Consider the following 27061-nt stretch of genomic DNA (forward strand, 5'->3'; position numbering starts at 1 on the left):
CCAAAATATATATTTATCGGGAAGACCTCTCCCTAAATTCCGACTCATATGTCCAACTCCATCCTTAGTATCACAAATTGGTGTCTTTATTTTGGGAGGAATTTACTTGCCTCTGCTCTAATTTACTTAATAGTAAACTTTGCTTCCTTTTGAATTATCTGCAACAGAAAAGATTACCATAGTGGATAAATTTTAGTGCTTATTTTACTAATAATACCATTACAATGCCACTTACATAATATTTTTAAAAAAATGAGTATCTTCAAGTTGAAAGAAAAGCCACCTAATTTAGCAACCATACCTTCAGATATCCAGTCTTTACTTTTAAGTCAGCTGGTTCCAATTTGGGATGACGGGTTATTTAAAATATTCTGAAGGTGACCTGAAATCCACCTTCAGATAACCCATACTAATTTCTCTTTAATTTAAAACATTCCGAATAATTTATGACAAGTATTGTCTCCTTTTATTAATTTCTTGTCCAAGCTAATAAGCTTTAAATCTTTTCAAATATTTCTCATATAAAATATAGAGAAATATATAGAACTTTATCCTAACACCTCATCTACATTCACTGCCATTTGTCAATGCCTTTAATAAAAGTTTATATTTAGCTAAATCTAGTTAATTAAAACCATGTTTAAAATTCAGTTAAAAGCTAACCATTTTATAGTTTCCTTATCAAAAAAAAATAAATTGCATATTTTATGCTAGCCTAAGCTTGGGGCCAGGTGAAAGCCTACTCAGAGTTTTGATAGCTAGAATTCATTTTACCAATCCTTCCCCTCAATAATTTTGAATTGTCTAAGAAATCAAATTTAAATAAACACTTCAATATTCTCTCTAGATTTTGCCATTTCCTCTTTACTCTCTTTACTCAAATATTTGGGGAATATTTTCATTTTATGTGACTGATATGAGTTAGGTATAAGATTTTTGGATATATAGATTAGACAATCAGATGAGATAGCTTGGCTAGAGAAAAAAGTTGAAATCACTAATGAATAAGATGGTGATTAAAATCATTGGTATAGGAAAGATTTCCTAGGAAGAAATTATAGAGTAGGAAAATTAGAGGATCTTGTATACTTTTTTTTTTTGATCAGGTAAGATTAGGCTGATATAGCACAAAAATGAAGCAGAAATGCCCCCCAAGTTTCAAAAAATATACTGTATTAAATAATTAGCCAAATTTAGTGGATATGCCATTCATATCTACCAACCTTGGAAATCCAAACACCAAGTATTTTCTTTGTTTTAGGAACAATAAATAGGACTAAAAACCTAAGCAGTAAGGACTTTGTGAACTTGACTATTATAGGATTTAGATGGTATTCACCCAGCCCTGCATGTGGCATACCCATACACCTGTTTCTTCTTGGGACCAATAGATAGAACTGAGTTCTGATTAGTTATTTTTAATTAAGGATTTATGCCCACTGCTTCCTGGGATGCAACTTGAAGGGGGCAGCAGTACTATTTGGATTATGTATCCTGCTACAAGGCTAAACTTTTTTCAAATTCCACTCCAGTAGTGTGTCTGAATGCCTCTTCATCAAGAAAAGTCAACTTCCTCGAATAATTTTTGCATCTATTGTCTCTATCTCTCAAAATGCATCAAAAAAATAAAAGCAGTTTTCTGCATGTGGGAGAATTAGATGTGATTTATTTTCTTCTTTACATGTCTGTATATTATAAATACCATATGAAGGAAATGTTTTACATTTTTAAATAAAAATACCAAAAGTTAGTAAACTTTGTGACTTGTTCAAAATTTTAATATATATGACATAAAGCCAACTTCTAGAAAAATCCAATAATAAACATACATTTTTAACCACCAATTTACATAACCAAGAAATAATCTCATGTAGAAAATAATTTGTTAGGCTGATTTGAAAAAAAATCCAATGATTAATTATCTATGTAAATCTTCTGTGAAAAACAATTAATATATCACACAGCATCTTGAATAAAATGAAACCGACTTATAAAAACCCAACCTAAGAAGAAAAGGAGATTGCAACAGAATTTTATTTATAGCAATGTTGATAGATGGTGTTAAATAACCATGTAGAAGCAAACCATGCATATAAGTTTGATAAAATAAATCACTCCTGATGTAGAAAGTCAATAACTATTTTCTCAATCTCTCTATATATCCACTCAGCTTTTAAAGATGCCTCTTTTTCAAGTATTGTAAAAATAATGATGGGTATCCTTTACTGGCCTTGGTAATAGTCCAGTAAATGATTGACAGGTAAACAGAAATTGCTTATTATTAATGCTTTCTGTAAAACCTGGTATATTAAACAATATATAATGAAAATAATGTATTTTAAATGCTATACAGTTCATTTGATGCCCAGAACAGAATGAAAATACTTATAATCTTAATACATTTTATTAAAATGAAAAAATTGCCAGATTCAATTTTTGATAATGCAATAAAAGCTAACTCTACCACCCTACCCCCAGCATAAACCAACATGTGAAAATGGAGTACAATATTTACCCAGAAATTATCTATGAAGGATATGAAGAAGTCCTAAAGGATGAAAATTTTATGAAGCAAATGTTCTAAAATAAAAATGAGACTAGTAATCACACGATTTCTGAACTTGCAAAGTAAAAAAACAAATAAAAAATTCAGTAGTGTTCCATAATATGTTTCTCTTTTTCCTTTTTTCCACCTTGCTGGTCTTTACCTTACCCTAAGATCTATAAAGAAATCTTTGTAAGTTTTGGAGAGCAGGAATTATCTAAGTGTAGGACAGCTGACTTTAATCTATCTAACCTTGTATTTCATGACTCTCTTCAAAGAGCATTTTAATACCCAGAAACTACAAAACTATATTGGAAAGAACACATGATTATGGGCTAGAATTGTGTTAATATACCCATTTCTCTGCCTGCTGGTTATAAGAGCTTTGTCAACAAGTTACTCAGTGTAATGACCTTCAATTTCTTCATCTACTTTCTTCATCTGATGAAATTTGAGTTAATCATTACATTTAAAAGTTGAGGGGGGTGCAAGGGAAGTTCAGTGGTAGAATTCTTGCCTGCCATGTGGGAGACCTGGGTTCGATTTCTGGCCCATGCACTTCCCAAACAAACAAAGAAACCAACAAAAAAAAAAAACAAAAAAACTCAACAAATGGTGCTGCAATAGTGGGATACTCACATGAAAAAAGAATGAAATGTGACCCCATCATACAGCATACAAAAAAGAGAGTTGATGCAAAGATTTCTATTTATGTCTGTATCGACATCTATATATCAACGCCTATATTCATATGTATATTTTCCTATATCTGTTTGTATGTCAGTTCTATATCAGACACATTATAATACATGATATGCTTAAAATATAGTAGGCACTCAACAAAAATTGGGTACATACTCCCTTCTGTATTCTGATTCCAGATCTTCATTTATCCAAGCCATCTTTACGACCCAGATTAAATCTTTCATTTTCCCCTTAGGAAAACATTCTTAAGGGAGACATCGTAGCAAAATCTGAACTTGAACTCATAGCCCAGATTCTTTCCATTACACTAGTGTCTTTCAGTTGTGTGTGTGCTTATATGAGTGCATGTGCGTGTGTGCATGCTTGTGGGTTGAGAGTGGTTGAAGGGGAGGTGTTCACTTTTCCAATTACATTTATAAAGTTAGTGCCCGTCATCAAGCCTACTGTTTTCTCATGTCACTACAGAAGGAATCACGTTTCCACTATGAACATTTTGTTTCCCATTCAGATTGTTCTAGAGAAGCAAAATGCAAGATTTCACTACTTACTGATGCAAGCTTCTGTCTGAGATTTACTCATTCAAATAAGATTTGATGCCTACTTTATGCTGCATTTACAAAGAATTGCTCTTTGAGCACATTTCCCTTTGTTGGAGAGCTACACAAACATTGTGATTGCCACTGTAGTTTGCAAGGCCTGAGGAAGTGGTAAGGAGCACATTGTTTATCTGCAATGTGGAAAATGTGGAAAAAATATAATGCATAAGTTTTAAGGATAAGGGCATAGGGCATTTAGACATTCTGAACGTGTATTACATTTCTAAGCAGAATCTGTTACTTTGGCTTACAAGATACAAAAATCCAACATATCTGTTTTACCTCCTTAAACTGCAGTACTATTTAATATTTGGTTATTACCTCTGGGTGACAACATGCATGTAACTTGCTTAAATGTAGAATTACTTATGAATTGAACAGTCCAAACCAGAATGGGTACAAACATAACCTAGTTAAAATTCTTGAAAAAACATCCTTAAGGTAAGCTCAGTAAAATCACCCTTTTATATTTAGAAAGTCTGTCCAGTATATTAGATTTTCAGTCTATAAACACATATACAGTTTAATGAACATTGCCCTTTCCTCAGCATCATTCAAACTTTGGCCCAAGTAATTTGGAGAAGGGAGAAAGATCTTTCCTTCTCCTTTTTATTTCTCATGTTTCTACTCTTGTATGTTGAAAAGAGGGAGCATTCTAGTAATGAAAAGCCTTTTATTTTTTTAAACTGGACACACGATTACAAGCCTGGGTTACTTCTCTGGCTAACCTGGATGGGTCATCTATGTGTATTCCTTGGATGCCCTGGGAGACATTTTTTGTACTATGGTTCCCTGGATTCCACCTGCATCCAACCTCAGCCAACCCTCCTCCACCCCTTTAGTCCTTATTCATATGTTTAAATTCACAGCTTCTTTTTATACCCTACTGCTTGGGTTGCACCTTTGGAAAGGCAGCACTCTTGCTAAGGTACAACAGAGACTTAGACTTGGCTGCATTCTAGGGGCTGCAGCTGATCTAGGGGGGACAGGCATCACTGTTACGACACTGCTGATTTACTGTTGTTCTGCTGTGTCCTCTCTCCACCTACCATTTTTCCTCAATATTTTTTTTCCTTTCTGCTCATATAAACAATAAGGGGCAAATTAGCAATATGCTGCAAAATTAAAACTTAAGCTGATAGCCTATTATCTGGATTTTCTCCTTTTGCGATTCGATTACTTGGTTTAGAAGGAAACACCCTCTACCCACTCTAGGATGAAAGGAAGGAAACATCACATCATGTGCCCCTAGACCATTGACTCATGAATCCAAATGTTTCTTTGACTCCTACTTATTTAGTCTGGATGATGGTGAGATGATGTGTAGTTTTCTTTAAGGGTAGCAGGGCCTCTCAGTGGCTCTTTTATTTAGAACAGCTAAATTATGTTGCTGTGATAAATAATTCCAACATTTCAGTGGCTTATAATAACAGAAGTTTAGTTGTTACTCATACTTTATATTCATCATTAGTTAGCAGAGAATTCACCTCCATAATGTGCGCCCTCAAGAACTCAGTCTGATGCATCCACTGCCACTTGGAAAGTCACCAGTTGTCACACTAACTGGAAATCTGGAAGTGGCACTTATTGTTAATGCTTGCATTTCATCACCAAAGCTAATCACAGAACTATATCTACTGTTAAGAGACTGGAAAGTATAATCTCACTGTGTTCCCAGAAAGAAAGATAGAAAATAATAAACAGTGCTACTTATTACTACCACAACTCAATCTTCTGATCATCAAATATTCAGTTCCGCCTTCCACTCCTAACCTATAATATGATCATGCTTCTTTAAGTGGGGCAACCCAACATCTCATGTATTTACAACATTAAGCTAAAATTCCAGCATATCTGACGAGTGCATGGGAGTCTCTATTATGTCCAGTCATGAAGTCATGACTCCACTTGATCTGGAGGTACTTGAGCTTACAATATGAGTTATGGGGAAGGTGACCCTATATCCTGGTTTGTCCTAAACGATCCCTGTTTATGCCTGCTATCGTGGCATAATTATGAAGAGGGCATCTCTTTCACTCTCATTAGCATCTTGATTTCTATGATAAATGATGTTGTCTTCTTAGCTATCTACAATTTCACTTACATACAAAATATGATTTTGGAACAGGAACACTGAAATGTGTGCTCCTATCTGGAAAATGGAAGATTCACAAGCAGACTCAGGTCCACAGCAATTTTTAAAACCCAGTGGGCAGATATTTTGTTGAAAACATTTTACCTTGGGGATGAATAATGCCCTTTCATATGGCCCAAATTCTTCCCCTAGAGATTAGTTTTTTGTCAATTGATTTTCATGGCTCTTAGATCTATCATCTGGGAAATTCTTCAATTTCAGTATCCTCCTTGGTCACATCTGAAGAGGACATTGAAGAAAATTTCCTGTTCATTTTTGTTTGTAGACAGTTGAAAGTCCAAGTACTATTTTAAATTTCAAATACTAAGTAAACTCCCCCAAAATTTTGTCAGTAAACTCTCAAAAATTTTTGGAAACTTCTTTTCAATTTTATGAAACAAAATTGTAACTATCTTTTCAAGGCCTTTTTATCACAACTCTCTTGACTTATCTTGAGTCTATTAGATTTCACTGGAGATTGATAGTCCTTGACTCTTTTCCTTGAACCATATTTTTTTGAAATTGCAAAGTTTTAATTTATACATTCTTAATCGGATCTTTATTCTAAAACACTTTATTCAGAAGCTCTAAAAAACACTAAGACAATCATTGTTTGGTAATTAATTTGATCTCTGCCATAAAACAGCTTTAACTGGTCTTTTTGGTTCAAAAGCCTTCTCAATGTTATCTCTAATTTTTAGGGTCTAAACTTAGCTGTTTTTTCCAAAAAAAGAAATATCAATATAATGATTCAGCAATAGTACTCATTTGCTAAATCCTGTCTTCACTGTATAACTCCACCATCACCTTCGATCTTTCTAACCCAGTCTTTAGGGGTATTTGGGCTATGGCCATTCTACCTTTTTCATGTTGGAAGGGCTGTCAGTAATAAGGGGTAAGGAGATGGAACTAGCTGATGTTCTGGAAAGGATGGCCCTTCTAGGTTTCAGGACTTATCTGGTCCTGAGACCCATCTGGAGTTTGTAGTCTTCTGGAAATTTACCCTAGCACATGAAATCTTTGTAGAATCTTATAGATTGCTCTAGGTGTTCTTTAAGATTGGCTGGAATGGTTTTGGCTGGGGGTTGGCAAGTTATGATAGGTAGAGGTAGCAATGTCAAACAAGTTTGTGTAAGAGCAACCTCCAGAGTAACCTCTCAACTCTATTTGAACTCTCTCAGTCACTGATAGCTTATTTATTACACTTCTTTCCTCCTTTTTGGTCAGGATAGCATTGTTTATCCCATGGTTTCAGAGCCAGACTCATCCCTGGGAGTCATCTCCCACATTGCCAGGGACACTTTCACCCAGGTTACACATATACATATATGAAACAACCTCTCAGAATCCAGAAATAATAATTACCACTCTGGAAAAGATCCATTTATTCTTTATTTGCCAAAAGATGTTACATGGCCATGCCTAACACCAATGAGATCAGGAGGTACAATCCTAACCTGTGCCTGGAGGAAGGAGAATAAGAAATACTGACAGTACCGATTGCAACCACAGACGACTAGTCTAATTTCTGGGTAACAGGGAGAGCCCCATTTAAAATTGTATTGAATACAGTTACAAATTTAAAAATTGCAAACTGCTTTCCTTATCTTCCTCTTTCTTCTCTAGCAAAGGTAAAGGTAAACTCTACCTGATATGTGCCTTAAGAAAACTAGGCCACTCAAAATAACTTTGTCTTGACCACCTCTAAGAATGGAAGTCAAGTGAAATTAAAGTAACAAAACTACACTGCTTTGTAGCTACTTTCCTCTGTTATATATTATCTCCAACCCACTTTGTAATTTGAAAAGAGATTTCAGGCATAGAGCCTTGATGTGGTTTTTTCTTTTTTCATTTTGTTTTGTTTTTCATTCATCAAAAAGGAAAAATTAAACAGAGTTCTAGGTAGTTTAGAAACTACAAATTTAGAAATCAGACAGCACACACAATGTTTTTTTGGAATCAGGGGAATCTATTAGATAAACAATACAAATAAAACCTATTCTAGATGTTTCCTTCCACCTGGCTTGGAATAATTCTCTTTGAGAATTAGAGAATCCAAATTGTTCTCTGCTTGTTTTATAGAAAAGTGCAGGGCACCCACCACATTCAGATTAAAAAAAAAAGTAAAAGTTTTGATCAAACAGACTACATTTTAATAATAGCAATGTAAGTAAAGCACTTTGTTTTCAGACTTAAGATAAATTACTTTAATAGTCATGCTTAGTTTAAATTTGAAGCTGTTAAATCCATGATAACTTACTTTAATAATTCTGACTTTTCCAAAATAAGCCAATCGTATCAAAGGACTTCAATTAATTCACATGGAAATGGAAATTAGAACTAAGCATTGAAACAACTTCCTAATTATTATAAATTCCCCATTCACCCAGGACACTGTTCTTCTGAGAATTTAAAATAATAGACATTTGATGTTCTTTTTATTTTTTGTAGTGTACAAGGAAGGATTCATAAGGTTCCTTTCCCTACAGAACAGAGATTTCAATGGAAAAAGGATTATCTCTTGCCTAAAACTTATACTTCCACTTATGCTCTCAATTCTGCCCTGTACAATTTTCTATCTCTTTATCAGTTTATCCATTCATTCATATATTCTACAAAAGTATATTGAGATCCTACCAAGCACTTAGTACTGTGCTAGGCAAAGGGAACACAATAGTCATTTGAGAAAATGTTTGACATAGGAGAGATTTGACATGCAGTGAAAGCTAGCAACAGATTCCTGTTGTCTGACAGCTTTCATTCTCAAACTGGAGCAGACAAAAACATTTATTTCCAAGGAAGGAGGGAGGATAGATATGGGAGATAGAATCAGGAAGGAAAACTGCAGGCACTGGAAGAGATTTTTGTGTTATCAGTTTTGTCAGGTCCCAATCTCCCATGGGCAAAATTCATCTATGGGAAAGGGATATATAGTTATGTGATATTTAAGCTGAAGTATGAGTTCCAAGCAGTAACAAATATTTGAGGAAAAAGAAATATCTTTTTCAGATATTTATATATCAGACATATAAATATTTATATATCAGATATATAAATATCTGTCTATATCACTCATTTGATTTCCACTTCTGTCTTATTCTATCTCACTCATGTGGTCATCTATAAATCAGGTTCACAGGACAGACAGGAAAAATTCAGGGCCAACTCCACCCAAGATTGTGGTAGGATTTTGGCCTCTAGGCATTGGCATAATGGGGAATGTTAAAAAAGATGTGAGGGTTTTTACAGTGAGGAATATTTTATATTAATAGACGGGAGTTTCTGTAGGGAAACTGCCTTTGTTAAAGGCACAAGTAAAATGTCAAAATATATCTTCTCATACTACATCCCTGACAATTCTCTTAGAGTTTCTCAAAGGGTAAACCGGTTACTAAGGAGCCATTTGATGAATGGCTTTTCAGAAATTGAGGGTTAAGGGTAATAACTCAACACCACATGCAAGGAAAGGTCCTGTTTGATTCAAACCAATAAAGCTAATCCCAACCTACTGTCATAACGACTGGATTAGGTAACCCAAGCTTCAACCAGTTAGTACATGGCATTCATCTGGTCATGAGGATTTGTTCAGAGATGTCTCAGAGATTGTAATGGTTAAGATTTTGCTGGGAATTCTGGAACACAGATGTTCTATCTCCTTCTGGGGCTTGAATATTTAACATGGAACTCCAGCAATCATTTTGCTTCTATGAGGTAAACCAGTTTGAGCATGAAACTAGAACAAGGAAGATAACTGAAATGAAAGAATAACAGACCTAAGAATACCATGGTTAAAACCTTCCTTCATTGGGAAACATCTACTGTTATAGTGCCCCAAAGCAATATATGACAATTCTGTTCTACTTCTTTTTCAAGTGAGATTGTGGATGACTCCACTTATTTGTCATCTGCCCAGAATCTGTTTATCTGTCTTCTAGCAACAGAACATCAGTTTTCCTTGGTGTAACCACTGCTAACATACTTAAGGTCTAGCTAACCATATCCTCTACCTCTAATCAACATATTTCTTTTTCTATGCTAAAATGATGAGTTCCAGGAAAGAAATTGGATGTGAAGTGAAATGGAATTAAATCTTAGTCCTATTGCTGGGAGTGACTGGAAAGAGCTACCTTATTTTACTCTAGAATTACTACATTGGGAGTACTGAAGTCTGTTGCCAGGAGTCATAATAAAATCTTGTCTGAAAACTGGAGAGAGAGAATTACCTGTATCAGAAGTCCAGAGGCCCCTGATCTCCTGGCCTGAAACTAGTTCTGCCTCTAGGAATTTCTATAAAAAGAATTCTTCCTGCTTAAGCCAATTTAAGATGGGTTTCTGTCACTTGTAAACAAAATTCTGTCACTTGCAACAAGAATTGTCATTTGTAACCGAAACTGATCACTTGACCAATTCAGGGCAAGTATCCTTTCGAATATATATACATATATATTCAGATTGCTCTCTTCCTCAGAGCTGTCTCTTATTTTTTGGTCAAAGTTCCTTTCCTGATGCTTTCTGTCTTTTTATTCCCAAGGTCAGTCTACTATCAACCTATAAAATATTTTTATCCTCCTTAAGAAGCATTTTCACCCTCCCCTTACTATCGTTATCCTCCACCCCCTGCCCCACTGCCCGCACACATCCCAAAACAAACTGCAAATGCTGCTTTAAAATTTCTATTTTAATTAAGAAAGCTATTGTGGAGAATGTAGCTGTCAAAGTCCATTCAAATACAGCCTTCTAAGTTCATTAAAGAAAGAGACAAAGTTGGAGCATGACCTGTATTATAACAAGAACTCAAGAAACCTGAGATCTAGGCCTACCTGCTTTTGATAATAAAGCTAGTTGGGAAAACACATTTAACAAAATATACTTCTGCCTTTATATTTCTTCCTCAATAAAAATTATAACATCTCTTCTTTAAGTGTTGCTGTAAAAGCTAAATAAGTAAGAACTGTGAAAAGCTTTGAAAAATGATAAACTGCTCTTCAGCAATAAGATCTTAAAGGAAATAGGTACACCTGTATAGCGTGAAGGAAAATGAATGAGATTTAAAAGAAATGCACATGTAAATATTTACACAGATCCCATATTTATCTCTGCATATACAAGAAAACTTGTATTCCTGTGCATTTAGTTCATAATTTTATAAATAAAATTACCGGTTCTTTTCACATATTTCCAAACAGAGCAATTTATGTGAAATTCATATACATTAGAACTCCTACCATGTAAGAAAAGAATTTAACTTAAAGGAAAAGGGAACCATCTCAATTTTCAGTACTATTTAAACAAACTATATCTTGATTTTAAGAGATTTACCTAGCCAGAAATTCAAGGTTAGGTTGGTTATACTGATCGTAGATCACATTAAAAACAGAAGACAACATGATCAGATGTTGTATGCATGTCTAGAAAAATATTTTAGAATACTAATAACCTATTCCTAGGGTATCAAATAAAAATTAAATTCAAAACAAATAAAATATAATGTATTTTACCTTTTACATATATCTTGTTTGTGGTATATATATCCCAAAATAAAACTTGCACCCTTCATAGCAATATGTTAAATATGATTATCTGTTTTGTTTATATAAAATACAGTAGACAAATATAATGAAGACAGGATAATAATTGTCTTGCATCTGTAGACAAGTCCTTCTCAAAACCAATTAAGCTAAAAAATCTGAATGCTGTTCTTTTTAGATGTGTATCTATCTTTAAAACACCTCTTTTTACAAATAAATATTTAGAAGGATAACACCAAAAGAATATATAGAATAAAAATTACAGCAGTATGTTAGAAAGAATATAAAGATAAGAGACTAAAAATCTAGCCTCTGATTTTATCTTGCCTAACATAGCTGTGTGACTTTATCAATTCCTTGCCTTCCCTGGATCTCAGTTTTCTCTTCTGGATAAAGAATATGTTGGCTTTCACCAAGCAAACTCCTACTTACCCTAAGCTGCATTTTAAGTATGTTTGAGCATATTTAATATGTCAGCAGGGAGAGAAATTAATTAATACATAATGACAGATATTCTCTTACATAGGCAGCAGTACAATGGAAAGATAAATAAATAAATAAAACTTGTCCCAAAAGATGTCCATGCCTCTGAAATTATCTAATGTATTTACAGAAGAGTTAGCTCTAGATAATTTTTAAAAATGGGAAATATTGGTTGTATTCACATAATGTGGATTATGTGTGATTTTCTGCTATGCTTTTCTTTACTAAATTATGTGCCTTTTTATCACTCTTCCTCTAAATAGTTAAGAATTTAGAGAACTGGGCTACCATTGGGAAATAAGGAAAAGTACTGGGTGACCTTTAACTGTTTTGTATGTATTTGTATTCTCTTTTAAAAAAGAAAGTAAATGAAAGAAGGTTAGGGAAAATGTTGCCTGGGGCTAATTTAACTTATGCACAATGGCACATGCAGGATTCACAAGATTCTTTGTATAACTAGCATTTTTCTCTTTCTATTGAAAAGCAAATGCAGCAGGATCCACTTACACATGTCTTGTCAAATTGTGGCTGGATTTCTGTTCTTTCCTGAAGGCACTTATGCTACCACAATAACATTTTTATTATTGAAGCAGCTGACAGGTTCTGTGCTCAACATGCCAAAATAATTTAGTCACTACCAAATGAATAGTTTAGCATTGTACAAACATACCTTTACTTGGACCAGCCTGAGTCTTTGCCAACTATTCAGAAATAAAACACAAGTCACCTGCACAATCAACAAAAGCAAACCAGTTTCGCTGCAAAAAAAAGGGTAGGACTGTGCTCATCTGGGAATAGAATTACACCAACCTCACTACTGCAAATTATTTTAAGAACAAAAAAAGGCAATTTAGCTCATTTAGTGGAAGAATACTCTAATGATACTTTAATAATGGAAGAAATAAATGTCCCCAGGCTTAAGTGGGGTACTCCATCAAACTCCTGGCAATGAATTTCAAAGCCAACCTCCTCTGCACCTGCTGTCCTGCCTCCATTCATTCCCATAATAATTATGTAGCATCTCCCATATGCCAGGCACTTAACTGGTCACATAGTGATGAAAGTTGTAGTACCTGCTCTGTAGCTAAGAACAGCTATGACAGAGTTATGCATAAATTACTTGAGACCAGAGGAATGTCACCTGTCTAATGCTGAAATGTCAAGGAGAGTGCCCAAGAAAAAAAAATTATTGGCCTAAATCTTAAAGTCATATAGAAGTTAGACCAGGTAAAGAAGAAAAATCAGGCTCCTTCAAGAAAGAGGATACCTCTTAGTAAGGCATGATAGATTCAGGAAACTGTTGGAAGATAGATTACATGTATAGGAAAAGGGAGAGATGAAGTCACACAGGCAGGAGACAGATTATGGAGAGCTTTGTAGGTCAATGTAAAATGATCAAATTTTATCTTGAAGAATGTGGAGAGCCACTGGAGAGATACAATGAAGCTAACAAGGTCTGCACTCCCTAAAACTTCATTGTTAGGCATGGTTTAATATTTTATTCACACATTCAGCAATTATTTGTGGAACATCTACTATGAACAATGTACTGAATTAGAAAATGAAAATGCAGCTATAAATAAGAAAGTCAGTTTACCATCCCTCATGGAGTTTACAGTCCCTCAAGAGAGACAGATATTCAACTGCTAATTTTTCAAGATGGATTAAGAAGCTATTTCAATAATCTTGGTGAGCAGTGATGAGGTTTACAATTAAGGCAGTAGTAGCAGAAATGAAGAAGAAATACAATTTTAAGACTGGAGTCAAAGTCTCCTATACTTTGTTTCTGGATTCACATGAAACTCCCTACCTCTAGCACCATGGCACTCTACTTCATAGGCCAATTCAGGGACCATTAAGATCTGGAACAAGCACTCATTTATGTGAATGAATCAATTCACATAATTGAAATAATATCTTGCCCAGGTAAGTTTTTCTAACCAAAACATGTAGCTGATAAACCACGTAACTCACATTTTCACACAGTGTACACTGACACCCTTAAACTACCTCTTGTGTCTGAAATCTCAACTTTTATACATTCGTTGACAATTTTACCTTTTTTTGTTGTAAAGTGGTGTTGACTATCAGGTACTGCTGCTGCTGGAAGAAAACTCCATGCCAGCTCTGAGGTCAATCAAGGCCACTGTTGACTTCTTCCTTTCCAAGACTGTCAAGGGTATCTTAAGAACCTCCAGAGTTTGGAGCTTTCTGGTCATCTTTGTGTTTCATGGTGGTAGGGGAGTGGAAGTGCTCAGGTGTGAAGCCTCCAAGGGCCCATTGTTGGAAGGAAGATTCCTTTTCTATTTCTGTCCAAGATATGTGGTGGATTCACTTGGAGGCTTCTCAGCTAACTCCTGCACAGGGGATACCTGTAAGATCCCTGGGGCACCTCCCTTAACTGTATCAAAGCATCAGCACACACCTTGTGACTCAAGAGAACACCTGTATTGGATTTCCTGGCTCAACCATCTTCTCCCTAGGGGTGTCCCTCCAACTGCAGTTTCCTTCTGTGGAAGCTTAAGCAATTTAACCTTCACCCTGGCCAGGTCACCAGTGGCATAGGTTTAGAGCTCATTGAAGGAGCACAGGAAGCACACTGTATGGGGAGTTTAAGTGAAAAATATTTTCTTTAGAACCTCATAGGTATTTCCCTGTCCCTCAAATCTGCCACCTTTGAAATGCCAGGCACTGAAACAAACACTGTATTTTACTCAATGTTCATGAAAGCTCTATAATATATACATTTGCCAATTTTACCAGAAACTGGGGCTGTAGTAGATTTCAAAAATGACCACAATTCTGCTACTCCCATCAAGAGGTGGAGACAATTTTCTCTTTGCTTGCTTGACCAATAGAATGCAATAGGAATGACATTGTACTATTTCTGAGCATAGGCTTCTGTCTTGTGTGCCCCTCTTCTATCTTGTTCCCACGTTTCAGAACAAACATTACCCATAACAAGACCATTGAAGGAAATCAAAAATGAATTCAAAGCAAGCATGAAATTTCCCTAAATTTGACGGGATTTATTTGCATTTTCCTCATAAAACACCCTACTCTTGGGTGGGCCATGGTGGCTCAGCAGGCAAGAATGCTTGTCTGCCATGCCAGAGGACCTGGGCTCAATTCCCGCCCATGTAAAAAAAAAAACACCCTACTCTTTGCACGAGTTTTAAGTCTCCTGTACTTTGTTTCTGGATTCATATGAAACTCGCTACCTCTAGCACCATGCCACCCTACTTCATAGGCCAATTCAGTGACCATTAAGATCTGGAACAAGCACTCATTTATGTGAATGAATCAAAATTACTAGCACATTTTAGGATTCTCTGTCAAGCTCCTGTATAAAATATTCTCATTGGCTAGTGAGTCTGATATGTACCATAAAAAAAAAGTTTAAATTTAATTCTCTGACAATGAAATATTTAATCATAAGTGATATTGGAAAAGTAAAAATTTCTTGGAATGACCTAAATGAAGAATCATGCCACAGAGCCATTCATAGAAAAGTATATCATAGGTAAAGGAGAAACTAAAAAAACATATATTCTAATTCCCTCCTGTGAGGACACTGAAGTTCAGGAATATTGTCACCAGCCCGACCATGCATGGCTCGTTAGTGAGAGAGATGGAATCAAGTATAGGTTTTGCCAATCTCCATTCAATGCTTTTTTTTTTTTTTTTGTCACGGGCAGGCTCCAGGAATCAAACCCGGGTCTCTGCTATGGCAAGCGAGAATTCTGCCATTGAGCTGCCATTGCACTGCTGTCTGTGCAACACTCTTTTAACTTAACAATGTGCTATCTTCAATCAATGACTAAGTATTTTTTAATAGAAGGGGAAATGAAGAATGGACCTTCATCTCTCCAGGAAATTTTAAATCCTACAACATTAAAGTACAAGAAAATAAAAGACATCTAAACAACTAAAGAAGAGAACATGGTAAAGAAAGCAAAACGAAACAGTTTTTTCATAACAAGCTACATTTTCAGCACTTTTCCTGAAAAGCAAAAATCAATTTTTATAAAGTTCATGGGAGAGGTAAAATTCGGTTGGGGCTATTTTTAAACAAATTAAATATTCAAGAGTGCAGTTAAAACATACTTTAAAGATTTTTAAAAATAAATCTTGTAGGGCAATAATTAGTGCCTGAAAACGAAACATTTCAGCAATAAGATGATTGCGATTATTCTTTCTCGGGGTAGCATAACCTTCAAAAACCATCTTATATTTAAAAAATAGCAACAAATTTTGAATTTAAACAGCTACTCTTATTTCACTTGAATTTTAATATATGTGATTGAACTACCTAAAATATCATGAATGAGAATTTTTCTAAAATGCCCGACATGTCGCAAATAACTATCTCATTCATTCTCACAATGAGAGCTTTGGTAACATTACAATTATGGGATGAAAGGTTTTGATGGCTTGTTGAAGTTTACTTAGGATCTGGCTTAAACATAAAAACAGAAGAAAACTGGTAATCAGTAGAAAGAGTGTGGGATGGCTTTCCAGCTAGTACTTCTCTGAGAAGCGTCCTTCAGACTCAGACTCTGATGAGGGGGTGGGCAGTCCTCTGTGCACCACGTAACCTTCTTGCAAGTGTAGTTGATGGGGACACAAGTGAGCATATATCCTATGATAAGCTTATTGTATTATATCTCTTGGAAATTTATGTTTGGGGGCTCAGGAAAATAGTTTCTTAGTATTAGCTCTTGGAATTATAAGGCATTGTTCAGTTGGTATTAGAACCAGCACTAAAGGTATCTCAAATCACCAAGAGACACATAGAAAAACTCATCTGCAGCAAAAGAAAATGAAGATGTGCAGCATTCAGCCCCAGAGAAAGAGGTAGAGGGAGAGACAGCTAGGGTACAGGATTGAGAGAGAGGAGCAGAGAGCAAGGCAGAGATTGCTTGGTATCCTTTCAGTACATAGAAAGAAAGCTGTATTTGCTACCCCTGGGTTCCATGAGCTTCCTCTGACTCCTAAGCTGTTTTGAGTGGGTTTCTATTCCTTGGGACCAAATCAGTCTTTGACAGATATAATATCTGTTAAGATTTTATGGGACTAATAAATTAGGTCCTTAGCCTGGAATCAATTGAGAGATAAATTTGGAATTATGACAGAAATCAAACTGTCAGCCTTAATTAGTGAAGAAAGCTAAGTTGGAGAAGAACAAGCTGCTAATAACTTACTGTGAATTTATCAGATTTACCTACTCAGTCACAAACACAGTGGGAATACTGCAGGTCCTACTCACAAAGGTCTGCTTCTATAAAAATCACAGCACAGAGGCACAGATAATGTGTCTCTCTGCAGTCAAGTAAATTTCAAATTGAGAGAAGAAAGAAATGGATGATCTACGCACCTCCAATGTGCTCTTGCAAACTCATCAAACAATGAAGTAAGTCACTCCTCCTTCCCCATGGAGGAAGGAGAGAGACGAAAAGTTATATACCAGGCAGTGATTCCCAACATTGGCTGCAAATTGGAGTTACCTGAGAAGCTTTAAAAAACATGGTGCCAGGTTTCATCTCCGATGTTCTTACTTAATTAGTTTATGCATAACCTGGATATTAGGACATTATTTTAAATGCCCCAGGTGGCTCTATGTGCAGCCAAACTTAACCTACTTTCCGGGGAAGATTTGTGAAGAAACATGTGGCCATTGCCAACATCCCCAACCTTTTGCTCTCTGAGTTATTGGGCTTAATCATTGACTTATGGTTAACCTGAGCTGTGATTGTCCTTCTTAGGTTAGTATATATGCATTTTTTTGTCAGGAATGTACTGCTTTCATCCTCAACAAGTCAAAACCCTAAATACCAGTGACTTTTTCCTGAACTCCATTTGATCCATCCAAAAATTATTTTAACATGGTGAAATTAATTCCAGGGGCCACTCAACCGAACGTTATACCTTTTTCTATCCAATCCAAAATATGTACAGTTATGTTCTTCATGTATTGTCAGAGTTTCTGCAATGAGATTAAATGACATTAAGATATCCTAGTGATAAAATAGCTGAGATGCTGCATATTGGAATATAAGTTCCTTTCCATGATAAATTTCACAAGATGTGAATAAATGTCCAAAGAAGTTTAAAATTAGTCAAAATATCTTATTCAAGTTAAATAATTTAAAGCCTAATGAATTTAAAGTTCTCCCCAATTTCTTACTCCTTTGAATCTTATAGGGAGAGGTGGAGCTTTTGTCTCAGTTTTCATTTGTTGGAAAAACTGTAGATCTCATGGTACCATTACAGTCGGACCTCATAAAAAAAAATCAAAGAATTAACAGGACACACAAGATTCTCAAATTTAGAAAACAAGGTGACCTCCCACCCCAGACATTTTCTGGTAAAATGATGTTACAAGAACATACTAGGTTTTGCCATAAACCAGCAGTTCTCCATCCTGGCTGCACATTGTAATAGCCTGCTGTACTTTTTTTTTTAAGTATGTATATCTTGGGCAGGCGATGGTGGCTGAGTAGGCAGAGTTCTCACCTGCTATGCCAGGAACCTGGGTTGGATACCCGGTGCCTGCCCATGGGGGAAAAAAAAAGTATGGCTATCTCACCCAAGAACAATTAAATCAGCACCTCTGAAAGAGGAATTTGTGCAGATGCATTCCTAAAAAGCTCCCCAGGTTTTTTAATGCACAAACCAAGTTAAAAATCCCTGCCATAGACCATAGTAGGGACTCATGGTATTTAAAAGAAGGACAGGAGATGGGAAAAACCTTGGTTTAACCAACCTAAGATGCCAGGCAGTTAATAACTGTGTAAATTTAAACAAAATTGTGAGCAATACAACTGGGAGAAACTTCTCATCAAGAGATTAATATAGTTCATTACACACTTTTCATTTGGGAGGGTGGAAGCTGCCTATCACACTGTCTTCCCATACTGACATTTGAGGTTTGCTACCTTCTAGCAAAGTCTAGAAAATTGCACTGCTAGCAGCCCCAGTCACCACATGCTCTTTCACGCCATCCCCATCCAGTCTTCTAAATTTAATTTGATGCCTCCTAATTCCATTTGTTTTTTGACTATGTGTTTCCGGCTCCTCTGAACTGTTAAGAGTGTGGACTCTGTCTAGTGAAATAGTTTCCACCCTTTCTTATGGACATGCATTTTTAGTTCACCAACTTAATAATGGTCTGCTTAGGAATTTTTGAAAATTGTGGTTAAGAAATTAGGTTTATGCTAGTCTTCTCATTTGTTTCAATTAGAGAATTACCTTAAGCATATTTCTAATATGAAGCTGCGCTGGATGTTTCTGAAGCTTGTCCCCTTACAGGCCTAGGACAAACCAACTTCTGCCACATGCTCCTCAGTACAGTCTTACTCAGCTTTTGAAAGTCCCTGTCTTTAGGTAGCATTTATTTTTGTCTAATAGTTTTTGTTTAGTTTAAAAACAGATTTACTGCCAAACTGGTTTACACAGTGAATGCACCATTTTACATTCCTAGCGGCACTGCAAGACTGTTTCAATTTGCTTTCAATCCCTTGGGGTATATATCTGCAAGCAGATTACCAGGTCATATAGTAATTCTGTACTTTCTGAGGAGCCACCAAATTTCTCCACAGTGTCGGCACCATTTAAAATTCCTATCAACTATGAACAAGTATTCCTATTTTTCCACAAAACCTGCTATTTTGTTTTAAATAGTAACATTCTTGTGGGTATGAAATGGCATCTCATTTTGGTTTTGCTTTGCATTTTCCTAATGGCTAATGATGTTAATCCTCTTTTCATATACTTTTTGGCCATTCACATATCTTCTTTGGCAGAATGTGTATTCAAGTCTTTTGCCTACTTCTTAATTTGGGTTATTTTTCCTTCTGTGGTTAAGTTGTAGGATTTCTTTATATGTTCTGGATATTAAATCCATATCAAATATATGTTTTCCAAATATTTTCTCCCATTTATATGTTATTTTTTTAATTAAAAAATTTTATTAATAAAACAATCAACATACAATATGAGCATTCTTTTTTTCATCACATAGTTGTATGTTCATCGTCATGATCATTTCTTAGAACATTTGCATCAATTCAGAAAAAGAAAAAGAAAACAGAAAAAAAATTCATACACTTATACCCCTTACCCCTCCATTTCATTGATCACTAGCATTTCAAATAACTAAATTTATTTTAACATTTGTTCCCCTTATTATTTATTTATTTTTAATCCATAGGTTTTACTCATCTGTCCATAAGGTAGATGAAAGAAGCATCAGACACAGGTTTTCACAGCCACACAGTCACACTGCAAAAGCTATATCATTATATAATCATTTTCAAGAAACGTGGCTAGTGGAACACAACTGTATATTTTTAGGCAGTTTCCTCTAGCCTTTCTGTTACGCCCTGACTAAAAAGGTGATATCTATTTAATGCGTAAGAATAACCTCCAGGATAACCTCTCAACTCTGTTTGGAATCTCTCAGCCATTGACACTTTATTTTGTCTCATTTCTCTCTTCCCCCTTTCAGTCGAGAAGATTTTCTCAATCCACTTGGTGCTGAGTCCCAGCACATTCTAGGATTTCTCCAGGAAGGTTTACACCCCTGGGAGTCATGTCCCACATAGAGAGGGGGAGGGAGGGCAGTGAGTTTGCTAGTTGTGTTGGCTGAGAGAGAGAGGCCATATATAAGCAACAAAAGAGGTTCTCTTGGGGGTGACTTTTAGGCCTAATTTTAAGTAGGCTTAACCTATCCTTTGCAGGGTTAAGTTTCATGTGAACAAACCGCAAAATTGGGGGCTCAGCCTATTGCTTTGGTTGTCCCCACTGCTTGTGAGAATATCAAGAATTCTTCACTTGGGGAAGCTGAATTTTCCCCATTTCTCATCATTCCCCCAAGGTGACTTTGCAAATACTTTTTTTATTCACTGTTCAAATCCTTCTGCGATTTATGGAGGTATCACTCTGGACAAACCTACGAAATCTCATGCCCTACTTAAGGTTCCATGTACTTAAATGGTGTTCGAAAAGTTGTCCACATAAGCTATTTGAGGAAATGCACTAGTCAAAATATAAATTTTGTACCAAATAAATATTTTTTGTTTTAGTCTCACACATAAGTTAAAGTTTTAAAATATCAATTACCATCTATTTTCAACAGCCTGCGTTATTGACATTCCTTTGTTCTTCCTCATGCAAAACACTTTTAAATTTGTAAAGTATCATTATACACTGTAGGTATTCCTAGATTATACCATCTCAGTCTTTATTGTTTATCTTTCTTTCTAATTTCCTTTGTGTCCCAGGCCTCCTCCCTCAATCATTCTCACATTCAGCTTCATTCAGTGTTCTAACATTATTGTATTACAGTTAGGTAGTATTGTGCTATCCATTTCTGAATTTTTACAATCAGTCCCATTGCACAATCGGTATCCCTTCAGTTCCAATTACCCAATATCTACCCTATTTCTATCTCCTGATGACCTCTGTTCTTAACTGAAATTATCCAAGTTCATTCATTAATGTTAGTTCATATCAGTGAGACCATACAGTATTTGTCCTTTTGTTTCTGGCAATATGTTATTTTAATCCAATCTTCTGGGGGCAGATCTATTGTTGGATGGGACCTTTTGATAAGTTCGCTTCCATGGAGATGTGACCCCGCCCATTCAAGGTGGACCTTAATCTGCTTGCTGGAGTCCTTTAAGAGGGAGATATTTCAGAGAAAGCACAGATACTTGAAATAGAAAATGCCCAGAGAAATGTTAAGCTAAGAGACGAAACTTAGAGTTTGCTCCAGAGAAACTAAGAGAGGACCCACAGACTCTTAGAGGGAGAAATGCCCCAGAGATGCTAAGAGAAGACCCATAGGACACAGAGAAAACCACTGGAATCAAAAGCTGAAAGAAGCCAACTGGGAGCAAGGACCAGCAGGTGCCAGATTCTTGTTTTCCCAGCTGACAGAGATGCTTCCAGCTGCCAGCAGCCTTTCTTCAGAGTCCAGGTGTCATCTTGTTTAATGCCTTAATTAGGACATTTTCATGGTCTTAGAACTGTACATTTGTAACCTAATAAATCCCCTTGTAAAAACCAATCCAGTTCTGGTTTACTGCACTCTGGCAGCTTTAGCAACCCAAAACAGGATCTAACTTCATTCTTTGCATGTGTACAAACAGTTGTTTCAGCACTATTTGACTATTCATTAACCATTCAATTTTTTTGTTATCCTTGTTGAAAATCAATTGACCATAAATGGAAAGATTTATTTCTGGTCTCTCAGTTCTATCCTACTGAGCTATAAGTTTGTATGTAGGCCAGTACCACACTGTCTTGATTACTGTAGTTTTGTAGTAAGTGTTGAAATTAGGAAGTGTGAGTCCTCCAACTGTTCTTTTTTAATATTTATTTTTTATATTCTGGGACCCTTAACATTCTTTTTATATTTTTGAGATGAGTTTATCAATTTCTTCAAAAAGTCACTTTCGATTTTGTTTGGGATTACACTGAATCTACATATCAATTCAGGGAGTATTGCTTTTTCAACAGTATTAACACTTACAGTCAATAAATATGCGATGCTTTACCATTTATTTATTAAAATCTTTGAAAGTATCTTTCAACAATTTTTTGTAGGTTTCAGTGTACAAATCTTGTACATCTTTTGATAAATTTATGCTTAAAATATTTTTCTTTTTATGATATTATTAATGGAATTATTTACATAATTTCATTTTTGACAGTTTATTGCTAGCATACAGAAATAATATTGATTTTTATAAATTGAACATATATCCTGCAACCTTACTGAACTTGTTTATTAGCTCTAATAGTGCTTTTTTTTTTTTTTTTTACATGAGCAGGTACCGGGAATCAAACCTGGGTCCTCTGGCATGGCAGGGAAGCATTCTTGCCTGCTGAGCCACCGTGGCCCGCCCTCTAATAGTGTTTTTAATGCATTCTTTAGGATTTCAATACCAATATCATGTCATCTGAAAATAGAGATGGTTTTCTTCTTCCTTTCCAATCCAATCTAGATGCCTTTTATTCCTTTTTATTCCCTCATTGATATACTGCTCATTATTCCTTCTTACTGCCTCTAAAGCCTCCAGTACAATGTTAAATAGAAGTGATAAAGACAGACATACTTGTCTGGCTCCTCATCTTAGGGTGAAATAATTCATACTTTCATCACAAGTGTGATGTTGATTGCATGTGAGATTTATGTAGATGTCCTTTTCCAAGTTGAAGAAGTTTCATTTTATATTTTGAGCTTTTTTTTTTATCATACTAGTGTTTTGAGCATTTTTACCCTGAAAAGGTGCTGAATGGTTTTGTCTTTAATCCTATCAATATGTTTTACATTTCAGTGATTCTAGGATGCTAAATCAAGTTTGTAGTCCTGGGATGCATGGCTGGTACAGTGCAAATGTGAATTGTTATGGTATATATTCCCTTTTCTATCACTGAATTTGTTTGAATTATTATTTTTTATTAATTTGGCAAATATATTCATAAGGGATATTGGTCTGTACTTTTCTCTTTTTTTGTGAAGTCTTTGTCTGATTTTAAAATCAGAATAATACTGGCTTCAAAAAAAATGATTTGTGTTGGCTCCCTCTTCCATTTTTTGAGACAGTTTGTGAAGAATTTGTATTTATTCTTTGAATGTTTGAAAGAACTCACCAGCAAAACTATTTGGAATTGGGTATTTCTTTGTGGGAAGATTTAAATTAATAATTCAATTTGTTTGTATGTTATAGGCCTATTCAGAATTCTTTCTTCTGCTGAGTCAGTTTTGGCATTTTGTGCATTTTGATGAGTAAGTCCATTTTATCTAAAATATCTGCTTGGTTGGTGTAGTCACTCAAAATATTTTCTTATAATTCTTTTTTTTTTAAATTTCTGTAAGATTGGTAGTGATGTTTCCTCTTTCATTCTTGATGTTAGTATTTTGAGTCTTCTCTCTTTTTTCTTGTAAAGTCTAGTTAAAGATTGTCAATTTTGTTCATCTTTTCAAAGAAACAATTTTTAGTTCCATTGATTTTTTTCTATTGCTTTTCTTTTTGTTATTTCTTTTCTAGTCTTTTAAGGTGGAAGGTCATTGTTATTAATTTAAGATTTTTTCTTTAATAGAATAGGCATTTTCAGCTATACTTTTCCATCAGGGCACTGCCATAGTTGCATCTTGTAAGTTTGTTTGTTTTTTTGTATACTGTGTGGCAGGGTTCATATTTCATTCTTTTTCCATGTGAGTATCCCACTATTGCAGCACCATTTGTTGGAGATTTTTTTTTGGTGGGGTTGAAGTGCATGGGCTGAGAATTGAACCCAGGTCTCCCACATGGCAGGCAAGAATTCTACCTCTGAACTATGTTTTCACCCCCTATCCTATAAGCTTTTGCATGTTCTGCTTCATTTTCATTCAACTCAAAGCATATTATAATTTCCTTTCCATTTCTCCTTATTTAGGAGTGAACTGTTTAATTTCCACAGATTTTTTAATTTCTCAAATTTCCTTATTTGATTTCTGATTTAATCCTATTGATTTTAGAAAATATGTTCTATATGATTACAATCCTTTTAAATTTATTAAGTTTTGACTTATGCCCTAGCATATGATTTATTCTTAAAAGTATTACATTTGTACTTGAGAAGAATGTGTTTTCTCCTGCTGTTGAGTGGATTGTTCCATAGATCTCTGTTAGGCCTTCTTAGTTTAAAGGGCTGTTCATGTCTTTGATGTCCACACTTAACTTCTCCCTAGTTACTTTATTCATTATTGAAGCTGAGGTTGAGATCTCCAACTATTATTGGTGGATTGGATATTTCTCTTTTCAATTGTGTTAGTTTTTGCTCCATGTATTTTGGGACATTCGTGCCAAATGCATAAAAGTTATTGTTATATCTTCCTGATCCTTTCATTACGATGAAATGTCTCTTTTTGTCTCCAGGATTTCTTTTGTTTCAAAATCTATTTTGTCTGATATTACCATAGCCACTCTGGCTTGTTCACTTGGTATATAATCTTCCATTCTAATACTTTCAGCCAATTTGTGTCTTTGCATATAAAGCGTGACTCTTGTAGACAACATATGCTGTATCATTTTTTTAGCCTGTCTGATGATCTCTACCTTTTGATTAGATTATATGGTCCAGCCACATTTGATAATATTATTGATATGCTTGGATTTACACGTACCATATTGCTTTTCGTTTTCTTTGCGTGTCACATCATTTTTGTTTCCTTACTGCCTTCTTTTATATTAAATGGATATTTTTAGTGTATCATTTATATTTCTCTAATAAACATTTGAGCATATTTTTGAGTTATTTATTACTTTTTGTTCTAGGACTTGCAATACACATCCTAAGTTGTAGAGTCTTCTTCAGATTTATAGTGTCCTAATTCTAGTGAAAGTACAGTCCCATTCCCTCCCCATCTAGGTGTGTTATTGCTGTTATTCAGACCATGTATATGTATGCTACAAACAAAAAATTAATTATTATAATTATTACCTTATATAATCTTATGCCTTTTAAATAAACAGAGAATAAATAAGAGAAAGTATATGTTTATAGGGTTTATGTATATATGTTTATATATTTATAGGAAGTATATATTAACTTCCATATTCACAATTTCTGGTTTCATTCATTTCTTCCAGTGTATTTGAGGTATTATCTGGTATCAGTTACTTACTCCAATATACTTTCGCTCCCATCCACCCAATCTATTATTGTGAACTATATTGCAATTCTGCATATTCTATGTCCAATAACAGAATTATAGACCTACTATATCATGCAATGACTTTTTTTTTTGTTTGCTGTATGGCAGGGTCACATTTCATTATTTTTCCATGCAAGTATTCCGTTATTGAAGCACTTTTTGTTGAATTTTTGTTTGTTTGCTTGTTTTGCTTATTTTTTTAGGCAGGGAAGTGCATGGATCAGGAATCGAACCTGGGTCTTCCGCATGACAGGTGAGAATTCTACCACTAAACTACCCTTGTATCCCTGCAATGGCTTTTTAATGCAATTCTGTTCTGATATATTCACACACCATAGTAATCATCCAAAGTATACAATCACTGGTTCACAGTATCATCACATAGTTGTACACACAGCCCCATGATCAAATTTAGAATATTTTCATTACTCCAGAAAAGAATTTAAAATAAAAAGAAATCCCAACTCCTCCCAAATTATCACCCTTATTATTGACACATAGTATTGGTGTGGTACATTTGTTGCTGTTGATGAAAAAGTATTAAAATATTATGTTGACCACAACCCATAAGTTTGCAATAGGCACATTTTCCCATATATCCCACAATTATTAACTCCTTGTAATAGTATTGTACATTTTCTCTAGTTCATAAAAGAACTTTATAATATTTGTACAGATAATCACAGACATTTTCCACCACACGATTCAATGTTTGATCACATTCCCATGTTTTAAACTCCAACTTTAATTCTGTTGACGTACATGACTCTAACTTCCCCTTTCCACCATATTCACATGACATTCAACACTATTAATTATTCTCACAATGACATGCTACCATAACCTGTATGCACTGCCAAATATTTAAGTTCAACCGTCTTCAGGTATAAGCAACAGCTCCCCATACTTTAGCCTCATTCTATAACCTGTAACCTATATTCTATATTTTATGTCCATGAGTTTACATATTATAATTAGTTCATATCATTGAGATCTTACAATATTTGTCATTCGTGCTTGACTTATTTCACTTACATAATGTCATCAAGATTCATACATGTTGTCACATGCTTCAGGACCTCATTTCTTCTTACTGCTGAATAATATTCCATCACATGGATATGCTGCATTTTATTTATCCATTCATCTGTTGATAGACACTTGGGCTGGTCCCATCTTTTGACAATTGTGAATAAAGCCACTATGAGCATTGGTGTGCAAATGGTCTGTTTGTGTCCCCACATTCAGATCATCTGGGATATCCTGACTAAAAAGATTGCCAGGTGGTAAGGCAATTCTATACTTAGTTTCCTGAGAAATTGCAAAACTGACCTCCATAGTAGCCATACCATTTTACATTTC

Source organism: Tamandua tetradactyla, chromosome 7 (assembly GCF_023851605.1).
Source record: "Tamandua tetradactyla isolate mTamTet1 chromosome 7, mTamTet1.pri, whole genome shotgun sequence".
Taxonomy (NCBI): domain Eukaryota; kingdom Metazoa; phylum Chordata; class Mammalia; order Pilosa; family Myrmecophagidae; genus Tamandua; species Tamandua tetradactyla.